This window comes from Euleptes europaea, chromosome 6 (genome assembly GCF_029931775.1).
Source record: "Euleptes europaea isolate rEulEur1 chromosome 6, rEulEur1.hap1, whole genome shotgun sequence".
NCBI classification, from domain to species: Eukaryota; Metazoa; Chordata; class Lepidosauria; order Squamata; family Sphaerodactylidae; genus Euleptes; species Euleptes europaea.
The window spans coordinates 107,379,149-107,399,055 of record NC_079317.1 but is presented as its reverse complement, the minus strand read 5'-3'; the positions used below and the strand labels follow the sequence as shown (position 1 = coordinate 107,399,055).

The 19,907-nt window shown below is 46.1% G+C and overlaps 1 protein-coding gene across 1 annotated transcript in view; it reads left to right on the top strand.

Annotated features, from left to right (window-relative positions):
- Nucleotides 1-4,497: 4,497 nt before the first annotated feature.
- The window catches only part of DNAJB2 (DnaJ heat shock protein family (Hsp40) member B2), a 79,807-nt gene continuing 64,397 nt past the window's right edge, over nucleotides 4,498-19,907 (top strand). Inside the window, exon 1 of the mRNA XM_056851604.1 lies at nucleotides 4,498-4,518. The gene's annotated coding sequence lies outside the window, so the exon portion shown is untranslated. The remainder of the gene's footprint in view (nucleotides 4,519-19,907) is intronic.

Genomic DNA, 19,907 nt, shown 5'->3' with positions numbered 1-19,907 from the left:
TATAGTGAGAACTGAAAATTATGGGATCCATTGGGAAGGAGGTTTGCAAAGGGCAATAGGCTGTTTAATAAAGGCGGGGAACAGTGATGTTGGTTTTGGTATCTTTGCCACTTGCCAAGGAGATAATTGGGTTCTTCAAAACAAAAGCATACAAAGGTTGAGATTTCTGACTCTGCAGGGGTGGAACGGCCCCTACAATGCAACCTGTCATACATCTGGTCTTCAGACAGCAAAACTAAAGACATGCAAAAGAGATCAGACTTACTTGCTTTTGTGCCAAATTTTATTTGGTACCTTGAGATAGCTGACATCCTTTACTGCTGTGACTTTGTGTGAGTGTGTAAAGTGCCTTCAAGTCACAGCCGGCTTATGGCGACCCCTTATGGGGTTTTCATGGCAAGAGACTAACAGAGGTGGTTTGCCAGTGCCTTCCTCTGTATCGCAGCCCTAGACTTCCTTCGTGGTCTCCCATTTAGACCAATCATAATATGCTTCACACGCTGACCCAGATTAATTAGCCTTGGAAATTAAGAGAGCAATAGGGTATTGTAGTAGAAGTCAGAAGCACCACCCGCCCACCAATCCGATTCCTTGGTATACCAACATAACGTCAATTTAAAAATTCTTTTAAAAAATTAAGAATGAAGGAGCACTTGGGAGATGTACGGGCATTCCAGGCAATGGGGGACATGTTCCAGAGTTTCCCTGAGAGGGAAATGGGAGGGTGGGAGGGAAAAGTGGAATTGGGGAGTGTCGGAAGGAAGGGGAGTCGACCTGCGCACTACATGCACCAGCAAGCAATCGCTATTGCCGCGATTCTTTATTTACTTTCGGGACAAGATGAGATTGGAAAACCAGGGGAAGTCTCACAACGGAAGTGGGTTGGACCCGCAGGCGGGAGACGACCATGCGTTACAACGGAGATTCACTACCTTCACGGGAGAATCGCAAGACAAAACAGCTATGCATATTCGACCAGAGTGTTGGATTAGTCCTGGGGAAACCCAGGTGCAATCCCTAGTTGTCATGAAACTCTTGGAATGACCTTGGGCAAATAATTCCCTTTCAGCCTGTGGAAAAATGCACTCCACTTTGAGCTACATCACACCACTGAGAGTTTTGGGGCTACAAAACCCTCACATTCATTCCAATAAGTTTCTCTGTTGGTAGAAAGATAGGAAAACAGGAAATTAACTGCTCTCAAGCATCCCCATACCATTGATGGATCTTACAAGCATCTACTACTTACATCTTGGTTATGCAAATGCTTCTAGCCAGCAGACAATAATCAAAGGGCCATATCACACCCTGGCAAGAATGTGATACCTAGGAGGTGTCAGAGACTTGGGGATGCCAAATGCTAGATAATATATCTTCTTGGGAAGGACAAGAAGAGAAGGATTGACTCAAGGGTGGGGGCAGCTCTGGATGCAAGGGGAACAGGGTCCATTTGGTGTTATTTCATCTGGGGATAACTTGGAGAAAGGAGTTGTCACACTTGGGCTACATCTTGATGGCCAGCTGGCAATGCATGAAAAAAAATCCATGGAGCCTGTTCACAATTTGCTGAAAATTAACTAGATGGGTTTTGTTTTTGTAAATATCATTTAATAAGATACGTTTTGTCTTATTGGAAATCTCACCTTTGAAAAGAAATTTAGGAAAATTATGCCCATCGACATCTTTTGGCACTGACTTTTCTAGTGTCCACTTTTCAAAAGTCAATGCAACAGACAGAACAGTTTGTTGGCAAATAGAGCTGTTTGTTTGTAGGCTAAAGTCCATGACCTTTGGGGGTGGGGGGGAGGGAACTGATACTGGAACACAACTCTCTCTGGCTTTTTTTGCAAACCTTCTGAATACGGCAGTGCTGATTAGGTATCTTTTCAAAGCATGGGACCTTAAAAAAATCTATGCCCCTAATTAATGTGTTGTTTGAACAAAACTTCAGAAGAACATAAGAGCCCTGCTGGATCAGGCCGGTGGTCCATCTAGTCCAGAGCACAGAGAACCTAAGACAGCAATGGGGCAAACTGGCTTGCACTTGATAATATAAAAGCATTGAAAAAAGCATTCAACAGTACAGTACAGCTTCAAGAGATTACAGATTACAGACAGCACAAAGGCGCCGTGGTTCTCACGGACTACTGTCGGCTTCAAAGAGTCCAAAAATGCAAAACAAATCTTGAAGGCAACTTGGTGGGAAAACGAAACTAACTGAGATACAGACCTGACACAGCTTTGAAAAGAATTTTCCATAGACTATAATGGGCCCGATTTTTTTTGGTAAACCCGGAAATAATCCCAATACTTATATTTACCAGTATGGGTGTTTGACTTATTTTGTGTGTGTAAAGTGCCGTCAAGTCGCAGCCGACTTATGACGACCCCTTTTTGGGGTTTTCATGGCAAGAGACTAGCAGAGGTGGTTTGCCAGTGCCTTCCTCTGCACAGCAACCCTGGTATTCCTTGGTGGTCTCCCATCCAAATACTAACCAGGGCTGACTTATTTTGGGTTTACAAAAAACAAATCGGGCCCAATAAATCCAAACCCAAAATTTACCAAAAATGTTTTGGCACAACCCTAGGCTATTCCGTTCCCTAGCAAGAACACCTCACTGAGTCCTAATATTTGTCCCAATATTGGGATAATTGTGCCTCATGTAGGCCCAGAATTCCCCTCAGCTTAGGAAAGTTCACCATGATGTGGTCAGAGAACTTTAAATGTGGCAAGGTTGCCATTTCACAGAAAACAAACCCCTAGCTCTTTTTTGGGGGGGGGGGGTCATGTGATAATTCTTTTAGAACAAGGGCTGGTTGTACTGTGAAAACAGTTGGGCGATGAATCACAGCAATCTCTGCTAAACTTGGGCCTTTCTGCTTGTAAATGTCATGCTCCTGACTCTCAAGGTAACTTTGAATTGGTCCATGGATAGACAATTTGGACCAGAGATCCCCAATCACTTTGAGCCTGTAGGTATTTTTGAAATTTTGATAACAGGAAGTGTGCTTGGCACCACCACCAAACGGCTGCCATAGGGTGCTGAGGCCATTCACAAAATGTTAGGAAGTTGTAAGGAAAGCATCTTCCTGTGATGGAGTCACCTATTTCTGAAAGGTTTCTCCCTGCAGACCCAAAGAACTCTGCAGATCCTCGACTCTTCTGAAGTGCTTCCATTTCTAATGAGGCAGAGGAAAGCCTGGCTTGGCTCTTTATTTTAGAAAAGAGATGCTTTACCAAAGAAGCAAAAAAACACACACCCGGAAACCCTTTGGTGAGTGCCATGGTGCCTAATGGGCACCATGTTGAGAATCACTGATCCGGACTACTGTTAAATAGATTGCTAGCTTAGCTGAAGCTGTAAGCTTTGTTTCAGCCTATATATCTTTGTGTGGCACTACTGATGAATACGTGTGCAAGGGACTTACCATGTTTCTTGCTTGTTGCTAACCAACCACAAACCATGAAGGCAGAGTGTGAAGCCCCTGACATCACAATTAACTTCCCCTTTCCTTATGCCAGGCTGGATCCTTCAGAGAGATATGGCTCTGCCTACATGGAAAATGGTAAGACAAAAGGACGTGACAATAACACAGTTAAGAAAATCTTGCCAGGTAGGGTGTGGGTTTTACCCAACAGTTCAGAACTTATGATGCTTTGTGGAATTGTCTGGCAAGGCACTTTCAGGCATCACAAAATCGACCTGAGTTGGCTGTCTCCTGAAAATAATTGCCCTTTGATAAATAAAGCCAGATTCAGTGCTGCTAAGTAGAGTAGGAGAGCCAGAGCAGTGTAGTGATTAAGAGTGGTAGACTCTAATCTGGAGAAGCAGCTGACCCCGCCAGCTGACCCTGACCCTGTGCTTGACTCAGCCGCAGTGAGCTGCAGCGTCTCCCAGAGGGGCATGGGCCCTGTTGTGCCTGGCTCAGCTACAGCAAGCCTTGGCATCGCGTCCTCCTGTGTGCTCCTCCTGAGTGCCAGGAGCAGAACCTTGGGCACACCCTGGCCAGCTGCCATCTGCCCCGACAACCCTGGTGAGTTGCGGTCTCGTCGGGGGTGTGTGTGTCAGGGGATAGTTCCAAACTGGGGGCAGTGGCATCTGGTGCAGGAGACAACCTCTCAAGGGTCTTTCTCCAGATCTCAAGCTTTTGTCTGACTATTATAGCTTTGGGCTATAATTCCCAGATGTTTGCATTACTGATGATGTAGGTCAGCTGCTGGTCAGACCAATGACTCAACATGAACCCAAGATGATTTTATAATGTAAAGAAGCCTTCAGGGATAATAATGTGAAGGCCAACTGTCCACTTTCTTCAACAGCTGGCTAGTTATTGCTGTCTTTTCTGTCTCATAGGTCCAGGTGTTAACAGCACCAACCTGTTTCCATTTTGCATGGGTCTGCCAAGACTCCCCACAATCACTTCAAAACTCTCTACAGGATGGGCAAAAGACAATACAGACTATTACAAAGTCCTGGGCATTTTCCAAAGTGCTTCCCAAAATGACATTAAAAAAGCGTAAGTCAGTCCAACATTCCAGCCGTCCCTGTACAACATGTACCTTCTCTGCACCCTTCTTGATGTTTTTCAGTGACTGACACACCCTGCCTACAGAAATGGATGCCTGGATCCCCAGATATATAATTTAGCAGCAAAAAGCCGAATGGATGGTCGATCTGTATTAGGGCCATGGTGCTAGGGAAGATGTGGGGTTAATTCTTTCACAGCACCATTTTCACTGTTGTACATGCACCCTCCCCAGGCTACATTAAGCTCCAGGTGGGGGAAAAACAGGCACAATATAGGCAGATGGGCCATCATTTTCCTTTTAAAGTAAATAACAGCCTGGGTGGTGGTTTTGATTGGTGAAACTACTCAGTGGCTTAAAAACAAATAAGCCCCTTCTGAATTGGGCCCTTGCTACATGGCTTCTATTAGCATTTAAAATTTTTGGGAGGATCTGGAGATGGATTTTTCATCCTCCTCTCTGTTTTGACCCTAAGGGAAGCTTGGTGTGTTTTAACAGGTTGTTCCTGACAGTCTAATCTGTTTGTGGTCTTTCCTGGAACCAAACAGCTACAGATTGCAACTGAAGAGGTGGCACCCTGATAAAAACCCAGATAACAAAAAGGAAGCTGAAGAGAAGTCCAAGGAGATAATGGAAGCATACAAACTGCTGTCCAATAGTAAGGGGAAAGCCTCTTCCTTTCCTTCCTACCCCCCCCCCTTAACCTGGTGTTTTCATGGTAATACATAAATTGATCCTTTCTGTTTAGAGACAGGGTCTTTTTAAGCATTGCTTGGGGGGATTCTTGCTGTGTGTGTGTCTTACAACACTACTTGCTAAATGGAGAAATCTTTCTGACCATATGTACAAGAGATTTATGCATTTTTGCATTCCATTCCATACGATACCTATTTGGAACCATCCCCAAGTAAATGAACCATGGGAATATGTAAGTTCAACTAGGCACGTTGTCATGTTACTAGCTGCCAAGGGCACCTAGTAATTAGAGATTATTAGGGTTGCCAACCTCCAGGTAGTAGCTGGAGATCTCCTGCTATTACAACTGATCTCCAAGCAACATAAACCAGTTTCCCTGGAGAAAATGTCCACTTTGGCAATTGGACTCTATAGCATTGAAGTCCCTCTCCTCTCCAAACCCTGCCCTCCTCAGACTCCTGGAGGGCCATGAGCAATCACAGGAGGAGGGATCTGGAAATCCATCAACTCAAAGATCTGCCCTTCCATGTTTCTATAAGGAGCATTAGTGTTCCCCCCTCCCCCTTCTCTCTGTGTGTGGGTGTGTATGTGTGTGTTCCCTCCTTTAACTGACTCTCAATTACTATTAACATTCCATGCCTTCTGGAGCATGCTCAGTTCTCATCAGGCTGTTTCTCGTGGATTTTTTAAAACTTGTGGTTAAATTACAAAAAAACATAGCTTTCTGTATATCTGGAATGTCCCCAAGAATGTACCGACCCGTACATACATCATGTGTGGGTGGCCTGGTTTTGCTGCTTTTGTACAAGTGATCCTGCCATAAGCCTGCCGGATGTAGTGTCACCCTGCATCTCCAGGCATTTTGAAAGTCTCCTGTGTTGCTGTCTACTATAATAATGTTAAATAGCTTCTCACTGGGAAAGAATACCATGGCAAATTCATGCCTCTTCTGTCTGAGATGGTACTGGAGGGTGGTCAGAATCCTGAATGAAGTGCTTCAGCTTTCAAGTGCACAGGAAGGTGGCTAATCTCAGGATGTATCTTTTGCTTTTCAGAGAACAAGCGCAACTTGTATGATTGCTCCCTCAAGAATAGGCAGAAAGAAACAGGTGAGGGATTTAGTGAGTCAGTCCTCTCTCCTGAAGTCCCAGATGAAAGTGGGGGAAAGTGTGTGTCGTTGTGCTTGCTGGGGTGGTGGTGGTGGTTCTGAGTATAAGGATGTCATGTTACGTGCGTTCTTTAAATTGTACTGGAGAGATGAAGGTCAGCAGTAGCCACGTGTTCCTTGTAATATATACTTTGGAAGTTAGGCACTAGAGTATAAACCAAAAGATAGCCTTGAGGATTGTATTCAGTATTGCTTTAATCTCATGGAGATGGTTTGCTCCCAGGAGGCTCAGTCAATCTGTATTACATCTTGGTTAGCCAGATGCACCCCAATTAATATAACAAAAATTTTGTTGCCTCTGGTTGATAGGATACACAACAGTGATCATCTGGAGCATAATAACTCAATGTCCTGGGAATGCACTAAGTTTACAATGTGAACATATCAAGTTGTTCCCCAACTTGGCTGGAGTTGACATGCTTTCTAGTTCTGCGGAGACCGCTATCTAGGGTTACCAATTGTGGGTTGAGAAATTACTGGATATTTGAGAGTGGAGCCTTGGGGCGGCAGGGTTTGGGAAGAAAAGGGACCTTAGCAGGCTATAATGCCATAGAGTCCACCCTCCAAAGCAGCCATTTTCTCCAGGGGAACTGATCTCTGTAGTCTAGAGATTAGTTGTAATTCTAGGGGATCTCCAGGCCCCACCTGGAGGTTGGCAACCATACTGCAATCACACCTAGCTTCCTCAGGAACGCCATTCCTAATCATTTCAGCTTTTCAGAAGTCATTGCCCACAACATGGTTTGCTCCATCCAGTGCTCTTCCGCTTGCATCACCATTCATGTCTTTATACCCTTGACTATGTAGAATTTCCCTTGAAGACTGTTCTAAGGCTATGGTTAATGTTGAATGCAGCAGCTGGCTCCTTATTGTTTTCAAAGTACAATTCCAATGCTGGTGTGACCCACAGCAAGACTTGAACAGCTGGTTTATCTAACAGATTACCTTCTCTTCCAATGCAATGTTAGTCAATGTAGTGCAGAGATATGGGTTGAGACCCGGGGCTCAAATACCTGTTCATTCGTGAAGGTTCCTAGGTGATCTTCCAAGCACTTCGTCAGGAAAAATTAAATGCCCTTACATTTTCTGAAGCCCACTGAGCCCTCTTTTTGTTCCTGGGGATCCTTAGGAACAGCATAGTGTGGGGTCTGCAATAGCAAGAGTGAATCATCAGAAATCACCACCATCCTCCTAAGAAAACTAAGTGCCCTTAAGTCTTTGGAATGTTGTTGAATGCAGCCCCATTGTCTGCACAACCTAGCTCACAGATCCTTGGAGAAAGACAGGATAAGAATATATGAAGGAGAGAAAACATGAGACATAATGTCCCGTGCAAATAGCCATTCTCAATGGCTGTGCCCCACATATAGAATGCCTCCCTCTGGAGCTTGAGCATTTTCAAGAGATGATGCTGAGAATAGTCTGGTGGTGGTGTATTTTTATCTGCATCTTTAACTATAATTTACTTGTGGTGTTTTAAAACAGCTGTTCCCTATGCTGGACCCAAGAGACAGAAGGAGATAATAAACAAATAAACCACTAGAACTTTCTTGGCCATTAGCACAAATTCTCAACCGGCCCTAATGATTGGAACTCAGTACAGCCGCTGGGTGGGCAGAGGTCTGCTGAGGTAAGGAGCTACTTAAGAAAGGCCTGAGTTACCCTGAAGTGCTCTTCAATTAAGACTGTAATATTCCTAGGCACATTATTTTTGACTGCTCAAATGCTCAGATGAGATGGCTAAAAGTGTCAATTACTTCAGGCCACTGACTGAATGACTTTTTAAAGAAGACTAAAATGCTAGTTTCTTTCAGAAGATGGCAAGATCAGCATGACAGAGAAGGAACCTCGTGCCAAGGCAGACAAGCTAAGTTCTGAGGATGGCAAGTCGAGTCCTGAGAAAAGTAATGAGTCCTTCTCTGCATATGAGGACTCATCCTTTGAAACTTGTTGTGACGAGCTGTATTCAGAGGACAACCTTAGCCATAAGTCTGAAGAGTTATCTGAACAGTCTAGTGAGTCAAGTTCAGAGTCAAGTTCCAAGTCTAAAAACCTGAACTCAGAGTCAAATTTTGAGTCAAGAGATACAAGTCCTGAATCTAACAAGTCCCTTCAGTTATGTGAGTACAGTAAGTCCCATAAAAACCATCAAAAAAACAAATTGCCCCCTAGGAAGAAGGATTTGCCAGGCAAGAAGTACCAGTCCCAAGATGGGAGAAGTGGACTGCCAACTGGGGAGGAAAGCCTACCAGCTATCACAACTGAATTGCATACCAAAGGCAAGTCCATTAAAAAGACTTTTCCTGAGAATAGTGAGAGCTACATTTGGAAGTGTAAGACCCAAACTGAGAAGAATAAGCCCTGCCCAGAAAAGAAAAAGCAGAATGAAAATTGGGAGAACAATACTGGGGGGAACAAACTTCCCAAGTTAAAAACTGAGCCTTGTAGCAGGGAGGATAAGCTCTATACCAGGAAAAAGAAACAACATAATGGTAAGTCTGAGCTGCATGCAAAGAACAAACTTCTGAAAGGAAAGGCTGATGACCACATTAGAAAGTACAAGTTGCAGATCAAGAAATCTCTGGCTATGAAGAACAGGTCTTACACAAGATTTGAACGTATTAAGGTTCCTGATCACAATACTGGGCAGAAAGAATTACTTGATGAATCTGAATCAGGTTTCAGATACTTGAGGTATACTAGGAGGAAAGTTTCGCCATCCATAAGACAAGATACACAGCCTGGGAATACTAAGTGGCAATTCCAGAACAGTGAATTGCAAGCTGGAAACAGCAGAACACATTTCCAGAAGAGTGAGCTGCAGACAGAGAGAAGCAAGTTGGATGTCCAAATTAGAGAATTGCTTTCTAGGAATAACAAGACCAATGTCCAGACAAAGGATCTGCATAAAGAGAGGAACAACAAGGAGGTGAGGCAGTTGCATGATGGGAAGTGCAAGATGCATGTCCAGAACAGTAAACTGTGCAATGGGAGAGCTAACAAAGCTCTTCAGTGCAAAGAACTAATGACTGAGAGCAACAAGCCAGATTATTCGTGGAAGATACCAGCTACTGTTTGGTTTCCTCCAGAAGAAAACACAGCCAAATTGTTCTTTGGTGAAACAACACCACTCTCTGGTAGCCAAGCCCCTCTGCTTGGTAAGAGAAGACCATGTAGAGCAACCCAGACCTTGAACGGAAACCAATGCCCAAACATCCAGGCGTGGAACAAAATATATCAATTGCACACACAAAAAAATCTGCTTCCACATATCAATATGCAGTCTCAGAATAGAAAGCATTCTTTTCCATATTTAAATAACCAAATATTATCAAATACCCAGGTTGAAATATTAAATCCACCAGTTTTATGTTCCTGTTCAAGATGCTCTCAGGGCTGGTTCAAGTGGTTTCCTCATGACCTCTGAAAACAAGCATAACATCACCAGATGTTTCCAATTATAAGTAGGCCATAGCAAAGAACTGTTTAATAAAGGCGAGAACTCATCTTTTTCCTTGTTGGTGTGAGGGTTCCCAACCTCCCTGTGCAAACTCCATAAAATCACTTGCTCAGACGGTCATGCAGAAACAAGGAACTTTATTGGAAGCTTCAGGTAGTACAGGCCTTACACTGGTAAAGTTGCAAGTGCTCACGATTTCACAAAGACAGAATTATAACCCCTACAGGGAAGCAGATGTCAAACGTATATTATGGGAATCTACGAGATAATTGTGCATGGTACAAAAACATCAAAGACCTCAGGGAGCTCGTTAGTGGTATCTACCCACCAAGGCCATAGCTGGTGGGAGGGAGTCAGAGAGAGCAAGGGAGATGGACGTGGGAAGAGACATTCCAACCTGGGGCCTGTCAGACGCAGCGCCTGAACCAAGGAAAGGCAAAAGGCCTGGACTGCTTTTACGAGTCCAGGGGGGGGGGGGAAACACACAAGGCAAAGGCATACAGACCCTCACATTCTGCCCCCCTTAAGGCCCCCCTCCCCCGAGTCCGGGCGGACGAGGCTTGTCCGGATAGGCAGAGTGGAACTCTCGAACCGGGCGGGGAGCCGCCACATGGGGAGCGGCCACCCATTCATCATGGGCGGATCCCAGGTGCTTCCAGCGGATCAAATAGAACAGTTTTCCCTTTTTCAGCTTAGAGTCCAACACTTTAGAAACTTCAAGATGCGATTCTCCCCCCACAACCACAGGAACTTCAGACTTAGGGAGGGGGTGGAACTGAGGGGCAGCGACGTACAGTTTAAGTAGGCTGATGTGGAACACTGGATGCACCCCTCGAAGAGACTTGGGAAGTTCCAACTCTACCGTGACGTCATTGATCACTCGGGTGATGGGGAAAGGACCTACATACTTGTCACTAAGCTTTTTGCAAGGCCGAAGTGAACGTAGGTTCTTTGTGGAAAGGTAAACCTGCCCTCCCACCTTGAGTTCCCACCCCGGAGACCGATGTTTATCAGCCTGGTCTTTGTACTTGCGCTTGGCCCTTTCCAGGTTTTTCTGCAGCCAGGGCCAAGTGGTCTGCACCACCTGTACCCAATCCTGGACCTCCTGCACCCCTTCAAGTTCAGGAGTGATGTTAGGAGAACCAAAGGGCCCAAAGTCCTTTCCATAAACCACATGAAAAGGACTGAAACCTGTGGAGGAATGGGGGGCATTATTATAGGCATATTCAGCAAAAGGCAGTAGGTCTACCTAATCGTCCTGGTGGTAATTGACATAACACCTTAGATAGCATTCTACTACAGCATTGACATGTTCGGTCTGACCATTGGTCTGGGGGTGGTAGGCTGAAGAGAGTCCTTGCTCTTCCACCCCCATGACTTTCAGGAAGGCCCTCCAGAATTTGGCTACGAATTGGGCCCCTCTGTCGGAGAGGACCTTCCTCGGGATTGAATGATGCTTCACCACGTGATTAATAAACAGTTTAGCCAACTTCTGGGCCGATGGTAGCCCCGCACAAGGAACAAAGTGAACCTGTTTAGAGAATAAGTCTGTTATCACCCACAGTACAGTTTTCCCCCGACTTGGGGGCAAATCAGTGATAAAATCCATGGCGATCACTTCCCAGAGCATGGTCGGGGTCTCCAGAGGCTTTAAGAGTCCGGGGGGCTTTCCCATCCGTTTTTTGGCAGTGGCGCAGACGGGGCAGTTGCGCACGTACAACTCCACATCGGCTCTCATACCTGGCCACCAAAATTGACGCCGCAATAAATGCAAAGTCTTTACAAACCCAAAATGCCCCGCCAGTTTGGCCCCGTGAACCATTCCCAGCACCTCTTTTCGGAGTACTTCGGGGACATAAAGCCTACCCCCCTGCAACCACAAGGAGCCCTGTTGGTCGAGATGTGAGGGGAGAACCTGCTGATCCGCCTCCCTCAGAGAAGCGTCTCGGAGCCGCTGTTGAAAAGCCTCCGGGACTCCCTTGAGGGGAGGAACATCCTGGCGGTGGGACTGGGACCGGGTGGTTACTGCAAGTCCCGAGACTTCCCCTCTCTGTTCAGGGGTAAACAAGGAATCCACCGGCCGGTCAAAGTCATTGCGGTATTGGGGGAGCCTAGAAAGAGCATCCGCTAACGCATTGTCCTTCCCTGGCACATGTTTCAGGACAAAGCGGAATTTGGCAAAAAACTGTGCCCAACGAATCTGTTTCGCGGTGAGCTTTCTAGCCCCTTTTAAGGCCTCTAGGTTCTTGTGATCGCTGCAAACCTCAAAAGGGATCTCTGCCCCTTCCAGAAAATGCCTCCAAATGGTGACGGCATGTTTAACAGCAGCGGCTTCCTTCTCCCAAATGGCCCAGTTGATTTCGGATTGGGAGAATTTTTTAGAAAAATAGGCACAAGGTTTCAGCTGACCGTTCTCATCCCGTTGCAAGAGGGGGCCCCCCATGGCAATGTCAGAGGCATCGACCTGGACCACGAAAGGTTTTTCACAATCAGGGTGCGTGAGAACGGGTTCGGACGAGAAAAGCAGCTTGAGCGTATCGAAAGCCTGCTGGCAGTCCGAAGTCCATTGCAACCTAGCAGAGGGCAAGGCGGCTCCCGCCCCTTTCCCTTTTGTGCGCAGGAGCGAAGTGAGAGGGAGCGCTACCTGGGCAAAGTTAGGGATGAAGTTTCGGTAAAAGTTAGCAAAGCCCAAAAACTGCTGTAAATGTCTGCGCGTGGTGGGGGGGTCCCACTCCATTACCGCCCGAACCTTCTCGGGATCCATCTCTAAGCCTTGATGGGAAATCACATACCCCAGGAAAGTGATGGAGGGTTGATGGAAATCACATTTAGAAACCTTAACAAACAGTTTGTGCTCGCGCAGCCGCTGCAGCACCTCGCGCACCAGTTGTACGTGCTCCTTCATGGTTTTCGTATAAATGAGGATATTGTCCAAGAAAACCACCACCCCGCGGAACAATAAATCATGAAGTACTTCATTAATCAATTGCATGAACACACTCGGAGCCCCCGAAAGCTGCAGTACCATCCAGTACTGCAGTACCATCCAGGCGGCTGCCTCACCTTGTAGGAGGGACGCCATGTATTGGACCCGGGATTCTTCCGAGGTAAAAGTCCGGGCCTGTTCGCGCATAAAAATGTCCACTTGCACCATAAAAAACGTCAGCTGGTCACTCGACCCGTCATACGTGATCTTCAGATCTCGGCGGGCTGGTGGAGCGGGACGGATGGGAGGTGCGGGAGCCACAGGTGGGCCTGGTTGCTGCCCTCCGTCCGCCGGAGCCACGGGTGGAGCCGGAACCTTCAGGTCGTCCATGGCTTGAGCCATGTCCAGAATCACCGCGTTCATGGCATCCATCCGGTCCAGTAATTCCTGGCGCTCTTCCTGCCAGCGCTGCCGCTCCTCATCCATCTGGTGAAGCAGCAGGGCTTCCTTTCGGGCGGGATCGTCCTCGAACCCCAACCCGTGAACCGCAGTCCGTCGTGACCGCGCGTTGCTCTGCGGGAGCGACCAACCCCGGGGAGATTCCAGCCAGGTATTCAAGCGGGTAGACTTGGGCTTTGTACCCAGACCCGATCCCGAGTCAGCTCCACTGGGCGTCTTCCCAGTCGACTTCCCTTCCGAAGGGGCCAGGTCGGGCTGCTTGGGTACGGCGCTGTCCTTCTTGTCGTTGTCATCCCCGTTGCCTGCCATAGCTGTCCAAGAACGGTACAGGAGCAGGACAACGAGGCAGAGGACTTGCAACTTAATGTGAGGGTTCCCAACCTCCCTGTGCAAACTCCATAAAATCACTTGCTCAGACGGTCATGCAGAAACAAGGAACTTTATTGGAAGCTTCAGGTAGTACAGGCCTTACACTGGTAAAGTTGCAAGTGCTCACGATTTCACAAAGACAGAATTATAACCCCTACAGGGAAGCAGATGTCAAACGTATGTTATGGGAATCTACGAGATAATTGTGCATGGTACAAAAACATCAAAGACCTCAGGGAGCTCGTTAGTGCTATCTACCCACCAAGGCCATAGCTGGTGGGAGGGAGTCAGAGAGAGCAAGGGAGGTGGACGTGGGAAGAGACATTCCAACCTGGGGCCTGTCAGACGCAGCGCCAGAACCAAGGAAAGGCAAAAGGCCTGGACTGCTTTTACGAGTCCAGGGGGGGGGGGAACACACAAGGCAAAGGCGTACAGACCCTCACAGTTGGTTCATAACTGGCAAGTTACATTTCAACAACTGTGACGGGCATCAATAGAACTCACAATACATAGGAATGAAGTGGACACGGGCAGCTTAGCTGTAGAACCATAGGTCTATCTACTATCCTCCTCCTTTTTCCCTGACACCCGTGGCACGAGCTACCATGCTCAACCCAACCTCTGATTGGAAAATTCCTCAGACTACCTGGGGTGGTGGTGGTAGTGGTATAAAGCCCTTTTAATCTGACAGATGCTATAGAAAATATTAATAATGCTGAACATAAATAATACTGTAGGTGCCAGTGTCTGCCATCATCATTTGATTTCTTGGTTGTTTTTTGGATCAGTTTTATTGGGACCTTACTGGGATTTTTAAATTGTGCTGTGTCCCCTTTATTTAATAATTATTGTAAGCTCCTCTGAGTCCCACTTGGCTTGGCAAGGCGGGAAATAATAACAATAACACATCAATAGTTGGATATAGATCTGGGAGACTTGTATTCAAGTCCCATTTCTATCATGGATTCATTGCATGGCCTTGGGAATGTCTCAATTTCTGTTTAAATATAAAAAGGAAATAATTTCAACAGGATTTTTGAGGAAACCTACAATAAAGTGTTAAAGGTGAATTCCCATGCTAACAGAATCACACCCTATATGATTAAAAATATAAAGATTAATTCGACCACCTCAGTATTAAGTCTGAATTTGGAAGGCATAGGTAGTCTTCAATGAGAGAAAACAGCTTTGGCTGTTATCTAGGACCACCAAAAGGAATATCTAGAATCAAGTCAGGTAGCACCTTAGATACCAATGAAGGGAGCGTTGACTCTCAAAAGCTCATAGCCTGAACATCTTGTTGGCAACCCTAGAAAGGTGGACTCTAAATATAATAAATAAATAAATAAATAAGTGATTTAGGGTAACAAAATGCTTGGCTTTGATTTGAGTAGCATGTAATTGTAATACATTGAACTTGATGGATTTTAGTTCTGAATAAAACTGTGAAGATCAGAAAATACTCTGGTTGAAAGGATTGGGACTCGGGCCTAACCTGGTCATAGGCAAAGTATGATTCAATACAGCCTCTGTTCTTATTTAAATGCAACTATACCAGCCCATAAACGCGCAGCATTCATATGGGTTGGATTGGGCAGATACAATTTTGACATATTCCGCATGCATATAGTTCAGTACCTGTAAGAGCATTAAAATGAGATGATGACCATGTGGTAGGCTTACATGGATAAGTGCTTTGCTTGTGGTCAATGGCACATTTAAATCAGATCATAAACAACATTAACTTGTGCAGACCAAGCCTATTCATACTTATGCGGTTGTATTTTGCACTACATTCAATGTGACTTACTACCCAGCAAAATGGTCATAAATTTGCAGACTTGGGTCAAATCATACATATATTTTTCAAGCACATTTGAAATCACTAGGAAATCTTTCTTGCTTCACCTAGTGCACACTACCACAAGCTATATTTCTCCTGCAATGTCACCATTTCCCTTCAGCTAAGCACAGGACAAGATGCTCATAACTTGCTTACCCTATATGGTAGCCTATAGTGCCCGTGGTTAGAGATTGATGCAATCCAATAGAATAATGATTGGACAAATTAACAATGCATAATTCCCCACTTTCTGCATTACCTTCCTAAACGACAAGGGCAGCTGAATCCTTGCCAATTCCACCAACTTGTTCCCCCCACTCCCCTCTAAATGCTTGCAAAACAGCATTGGTGCACGTAGTTATACTTTAATTTTTAAAAAACTGATTTGGTGGACAAGGATTTTCCTGACCTTAGAGTCCACAAAGGAGGAGAGGGAAGGATATTGTATGGGGGAAATGGCATTTTTTTAATGTGTTAGTTTCACTAAAGACGGGGTGGGGACTGAGAATCGTACAATCATAGAGTTGGAAGGGGCCATACAGGCCATCTAGTCCAACCCCCTGCTTAATGCAGGATCAGCCTAGAGCATCCCTGACAAGTGTTTGTCCAGCCTCTGCTTAAAGACTGCCAGTGAGGGAGAGCTCCCGAGGTAGCTGATTCCATTGTCGAACAACTCTTACTGTAAAAACCTTTCCCCTAATATCCAGTCAGTACCTTTCCACCCGCAATTTAAACCCATTATTGTGAGTCCTATCCTCTGCTGCCAACAGGAACAGCTCCCTGCCCTCCTCTTAAGTGACAGCCCTTCAAATACTTAAAGAGAGCAATCATGTCCCCCCTCAACCTCCTCTCCTCCAGAATAAACATTCCCAACGCCCTCAGCCTTTCCTCATAGGGCTTGGCCTCCAGGCCCCTGATCATCCTCATCGCTCTCCTCTGCACCCTCTCCATTCTGTCCACATCCTTTTTGAAGTGAGGCCTCCAGAACTGCACACAATACTCCAGGTGCAGCCTGACTAATGCAGTGTACAGCGGAACTATGACATCTTGCGATTTGGATGTTATGCCTCTGTTGATGCACCCCAAGATTGCATTAGCTTTTTTTATTGCTGCATCATGCTGGCTGCTCATATTTTACGGTCCACCTGCACCCCAAGATCTTGTTCACACACACTGCTGCCTAGAAGTGTATCCCCCATGTGTATGCATGTCCCTCATTTCTGTTACCCAGATGTAGAACTCAGCACTTATCCTTGTTGAATTGCATCCTGTTCACATCCGCCCACTTTTCCAGTGTGTTCAGATCTTGTTGAATTCTATATCTTCTGGTGTGTTTGCTGCTGCTCCCAATTTGGTGTCATCTGCAAATTTAATGAGTTGTCTCTCCACACCCTCATCCAGATCATTGATAAGAATATTGAAAAGTACCGAGCCCAGAACTGAGCCCTGTAGCACCCCACTGGACACTTCATTCAGATGAAATGCCATTGAAAACTATTCTTTGAGTGTGGTTCTGCAACCAGTTCCTTATCCACCTAACTATCCTAGGGTCCAGTCCACACTCCTCTAGTTTACCCATCAGAACATCATGGGGAACTGTTAGAAATCAGAGTCGATGAATTGTGATTGTGGTTAGAAAGAGTATGATCAGTAGGGTTGTCGATTCGGTTCGTCCCGAACTGAAAAACAGCCGAATTTCCCTTGATTCGGCGGTTTTTAGTTTGGATGGAACCGAACTCAAAAAAGGCGGGAAAACAGGGAGCCGAATTCAGCGAGTTCGGGGTGTTCGGTGAATAAATTCAGCAAATTTGGGGTTCGGCGCAGCAGCATAACCGTGGCCAAGCTGGGTCTTCTTCTGGCCAATCAGTCGCGATTCAGTGCATGATCCCAGCTGCTCCGAGGCCTGGCCGGGGAGAGAAAGAGAGAGTATCTGTTTGTGTGAGAGAGAAATCCCCGTGGGGGGGGGGGGTTCTTGTTCACATTCCTGATGGAACAGAAGACATCCACAGTAAGACCCCTTTTGGGGCTTTAATCTATAATTTTCCTCCTGTGTGTGTTGGGGGGAAGCAGAGTCTGTGTGTGTGTGGGGAGGGAGCAGTTTCTGTGGGTGTGGGGGGGAAGCCATACATCAAACTCTTCCGTTTGTTCATCATCACATTATGGAATTTGCAAAGTACTCCGGTTATAAATTGAACAAAACCTGTTGGGGACAAATCCATGCTGACTTCCCTGGATCACCAAGTTGTCCTTCAGATGCTCGCCGATTGATCTTTTAAATACCTGCTCCAGTATCTTCCCTGGGACAGAGGTCAAACTGTAGTTTCCTGGGTGACCCTTCCTTCCTTTTTTGAAAATGGGGATAACATTTGCCCTCCAGTCTTGTGGCACATTTCCTGTCCTCCAAGAGGTCTGGAAGATGATCTGCAAGCTCTCTACAAAGTTCTTTGAGCACTCTTGGGTGCATACTTTGGTGCATACCATCTGGCCCAGGGGATTTGTACTCATCCAGTGAAGCCAGGTGCTTTTCAACTACCACCCTGTTCATGTCAACCAGAAGCCCAGACAACATGCCTTGCCTACTATTATCTCTAGATGAGCCTGTTCTCTTTTTCAGAGGAAAAACTGAGGCAAAACAGGCATTAAGCCTTTCTGCTTTCACTCTGTCAGAATTTCTCCATTTTCACCCAACAGTGGGCCTATGGCCTCTTTTCCCCTGCGTTTGCTCCTCACATATCTAAAGAAAGGTTTTTTGTTGTTGTAGTGAGCCTCCCTGGCCAGACTCAGCTCACTTTGAGTTTTGCCCTCTCTGATGGCTGACCTACAGTGCCTAGCAACCTGCAGAGGCATGACTTCTTCAGAGGTATGTCCTTCCCTCCATTTCTTGAACATGGCTTTTTCTCCCTTAGCTCATCATGGAGTTCTCTGTTCATCCATATTGGTTCTTGGATCCCCTACCATGTTTTTTTCTTGTTGGAATAGTGAGGGCTTGAGCTTTCAAGAGCTCATATTTTAGGAGAACCCACGCTTCACTTCCTCAGTCTTGCCCATAGAATGATTCCCATCAGGCCTCTGAGTTTGCTAAAATCTGCTCTACCAAAATCTAACAGACACGTGTGTGGCTACGAGCTTCCTTCGTCCCCCAGAACAAAACGAATTCTAAGAGGACACGGTCACTTCCCCCTAAGGTCCCCACCACCTTCACCTCATCTACCATCTCTTGCCTGTTGGCCAATATTAAATCGAGTATGGCTGAGCCCCTCGTAGCTACCTCCACCATTTGATGAAGGAAGTTGTCTGCCAGGCAGGTGAGGAACTTGAGTGACTGTGGTCGCTTTGCAGAGTTGGTCACCCAGCACACATAAGGGGAGTTGAAATCTCCCATAACTATTAGCTCTTGTCATTTGGATACCCTGTCAAGCTGCTCAAGGAGGGCAGCATCCACCTCCTCACCCTGGTCAGGAGGTCTGTAGCACACTCCAGCCACATTACTGCTTGTCCTTCCTTCCCTTATCCTCACCCAGATACTAGGCTCTCACCCTCCTCCTCCAGAATTTCGTGACAAGCAATCCCTCACCTTGCATACACTGCCATTCCGCCCCCTCTTTGACTTTTTTGGTTGTTCTTGAATAACTCATATCCATCCACTACTAGATTCCAGTCATGGGAATCGTCCCACCAAGTTTCTGCAATGCCTACTAAATCATATCCCTCTGACTGCATTAGAAGCTGAAGCTCTTCCTTCTTATTCCCCAAGCTTTGGGCATTGGTACATAGACACCTGAAGCTCCTCACCTTTGGCTCCTTTATACCTGACCCTTCCAAGTGGGTCTCTGCTGTTTGCTCTCCTGCATTTAAATCCCTACATTGATAATCTCCTTTCCCTTGCGGTATCAGTTTAAAGCCCTCTTGATGAATCTCTCTAGATTTCTTCCAGAAACATTCTTCCCCACCCTTGAAAGGTGAATTCCATCACATGCTAGTAGGCCATCATCCAGAAAACCTAGCCTGTGATCCCAGAATCCAAATAGCTCCTGCCGGCAACACCAATGCAGCCAGTGGTTCACCTCCATTATCTTATGTTCCCATCGTATTCCCCTTCCTCTGACAGGAAGGATCGAAGAGAACACCACCTGTGCCCCCATTCCCTTCAGCTTCCTCCTGAGAGCTTCATAGTCAGCTTTAATGTTTTCAATCATGTTCATGGCTGTATCGTTGGTTCCCACATGGACCATCACAAATGGGTAATGATCCTTAGGGATGACCAGTTTTGGGATCCGGTCTACAATATCTTTAATTTTCGCCCCTGGCAAGCAACACAGGAAAGGGAATGCAGAAGATGGAAAAGGACAAAGCATGACCTAACATTTCTGGTTGTTATGCCTGTTAATAGTTACCAAAGAGACACACAAGAACAGGGAAAAGATGAGGGGACAAGCTATTCTCAAATATGTACAACTC